Here is a 2,855-nt window from a genome sequence, read left to right as displayed (position 1 = left end):
GAACTACTCAATTCCTACTTTTCCTCAGTCTTCTCTTCTGAGGGAAATAGTGCACAACATGGCAAAACCAGGATATATAAAGAGGGTATGGCGTTCCAACCTAGGATCAGCATAGGGGTAGTACATAAACACCTAGTTTCTTTAAATGAAACTAAGTCCTCAGGGCCAGATGAACTGCATCTAAGGATTCTAAAGGAGCTTGCGGAGGTAATTTCTGAGCCTCTGGCTATTATTTTTTGAGAATTCTTGGAGAACAGGAGACATGCCAGAAGATTGAAGATGAGCAAATGTTGTCCCCATCTTCAAGAAGGGGAAAAAGGAGGATCCGGGTAACTACTGACCCGTCAGCTTGATGTCTATCCCTGGAAAAGTTTTAGAACAAATCATCAGTCAGTTCTGGAACATTTAGAAAGGATGGCTGTGATTACTAAGAGCCAGCATGGGTTTCTCAAGAACAAGTCATGTTAGACTAACCTGATCTCTTTTTTTGAGAAAGTGACTACCTTGCTGGATCAGGGGAATGTTGTAGACATTATCTTGATTTCAGTAAGGCTTTTGATAAGGTTCCACATACTATCCTTGTTGACAAGTGAGGGGCTACGTGAGGGCAGCCAGTGAGCGGGCAGGGCTTCGCCTGCACCTCAGTTTATAGTCACCGCCAGCAATGCTGTTGCCTCGACGAAGAACTCCCCTCCTCCTCCCCTCGTTCCCTCCTCCCTTTTCACTAGGTCCGGTGGGGATGGGTGTTCTTGATCTGGCCCTGGAGGGACTCGCCATCTTTAGGCTCATTCTCTTCTTGGTGCTGTGGCTCATACACTTCATGTCCATCATCTATACGCATTTACACCTCAACAAAAAAGCAACAGAAAAACAGCCATATAGCAAGCTTCCAGGAGTGTCACTTCTAAAACCATTAAAGGGTGTTGATCCAAACCTCATCAACAATTTGGAAACTTTCTTTGAGTTGGATTATCCAAAATTTGAAGTGCTTCTTTGTGTACAAGACCATGATGATCCTGCCATTGATGTATGTAAAAAGCTTCTTGGCAAATATCCCAATATTGATGCAAAACTATTTATAGGTGGCAAAAAGGTTGGGATAAATCCAAAGATCAACAATTTAATGCCAGTGTATGAAGTTGACAAATATGATTTAATATGGATCTGCGATAGTGGCATCAGGATAACACCAGATACACTAACTGACTTGACCAATCAAATGACATAGAAAGTTGGACTGGTTCATGGCCTGCCCTTTGTGGCAGATAGACAGGGCTTTGCTGCCACTCGAGAGCAGGTATACTTTGGCACTTCTTATCCAAGATCATATATTTCTGTCCATGTAACTGGCTTTAAATATGTAGCAGGAATGTCTTGCTTGATGAGAAAAGATGTATTGGACCAAGCTGGTGGGTTCATAGCCTTTGCACAGTACATTGGTGAGAATTACTTTATGGCCAAAGCAATAGCTGACAGAGGATGGAAATTTGCAATGGCTACACAAGTTGCAATGCAGAACTCGTTCTTATTCCATTTCCCAGTTTCAGTCAAGAATGATCATGGGCCAAGCTACAGATCAACATGCTTCCAGCAACAATAATCTGTGAGCCAATCTCAGAGTGCTTAGTTGCAAGCTTAATTATTGGATGGGCAGTGCACCATGTGTTCAGATGGGACATAATGATGTTTTTCATGTGTCACTGTCTGGCATGGTTTATATTTGACTACATTCAACTCAAGGGTGTTCATGGTGGCGCTCTGGGTTTTTCAAAACTTGACTATGCAGTAGCGTGGTTCATCAGAGAGTCTACGACAATATACATATTCCTCTCTGCCTTGTGGGATCCTACTATTAGCTGGAGGACAGGACTCTACAGGTTACGCTGTGGAGGTACTACAAAGGATATCCTTGATGTATAGCCACAGCTTTGTGACTGTCTTTCATGAAAAGTGAAAAAGAAGGGGGGAAAGAAAGTATTATAAATTATGTTTATATAAGTGCTTTTAAAAGATCTACCTTCAATAGTTTTGTTACCTGTATGTTTTTGTATCTGTTCTTTTATTTATTTTGCATGGCACTTGCTTCTGTGAAAAAAAAGTACATCTGTAGTCTTGGCCAAATGGTACCATTTTTAATGTATAAAATCAAATCAAGAGAATTTGTTCCAGGATTTATTTTCCTTAGGCGTGTTCTGCAGCAAACTAAAGACAGTATTTTTCAGAATAGCAAAAGCTCTTTCTCTCTGTCATATGGTGTCCTGTGAGCTGTTGCTCCTATTGGATGATGTCCTTTGATCATCTTCTACACTGACCTGTTTAAAATGAATAGAACTTGTGCAAGAACACAGCTATGAATTATGGCTTTGTGGAGTGCACACTGAAAGGGTAACGTTTTTATAGAAATGCAGTTGTTTTTGAAAAGCACAGGTGGCAGGGAATGAGAGCCTTTAAATGATCTATGGCAGCCTACCTCTTGTAGTTGCTGCAGAGCAAATACACACTAATAGGTAACTAGGCCTTATTAAACAAACAAAGAAACAAACAAAAAAGCTGGAAATGTGTATTTATGTGTTTGTGTGTGTGAGAGAGAAACTGTGTGTATAATAATATTATCATATTATTATTTTTGGTCTCACTGCAGTGAGCCAGTAATGGGCAGAGTTTGATGTGGCAGGTGGGAAGAATTAATTGTTAGCTATGCCTAGAGGGCATCTTTTGGCCAACTCCAATTGGTTCTGTCTTGAACCATTTTAGTCACTGTGCTGTTAGTCTAGCTAATCTTTCAGGGGAATGCTGTAGACCTAGTCTATTTTGATTTCGATAAGGGTTTTGATAAGGTTCCACATACTATCCTT

At 40.7% G+C, this 2,855-nt stretch overlaps 1 pseudogene; it reads left to right on the top strand.

Annotated features, from left to right (window-relative positions):
- The first annotated feature begins 736 nt into the window (after window positions 1-736).
- Window positions 737-2,436, top strand: LOC132569443 (ceramide glucosyltransferase-like; annotated as a pseudogene).
- Window positions 2,437-2,855: the final 419 nt, after the last annotated feature.

This window comes from Heteronotia binoei, chromosome 4 (assembly GCF_032191835.1).
Source record: "Heteronotia binoei isolate CCM8104 ecotype False Entrance Well chromosome 4, APGP_CSIRO_Hbin_v1, whole genome shotgun sequence".
NCBI lineage: Eukaryota > Metazoa > Chordata > Lepidosauria > Squamata > Gekkonidae > Heteronotia > Heteronotia binoei.
This window is presented reverse-complemented; position numbering and strand designations above follow the sequence as displayed.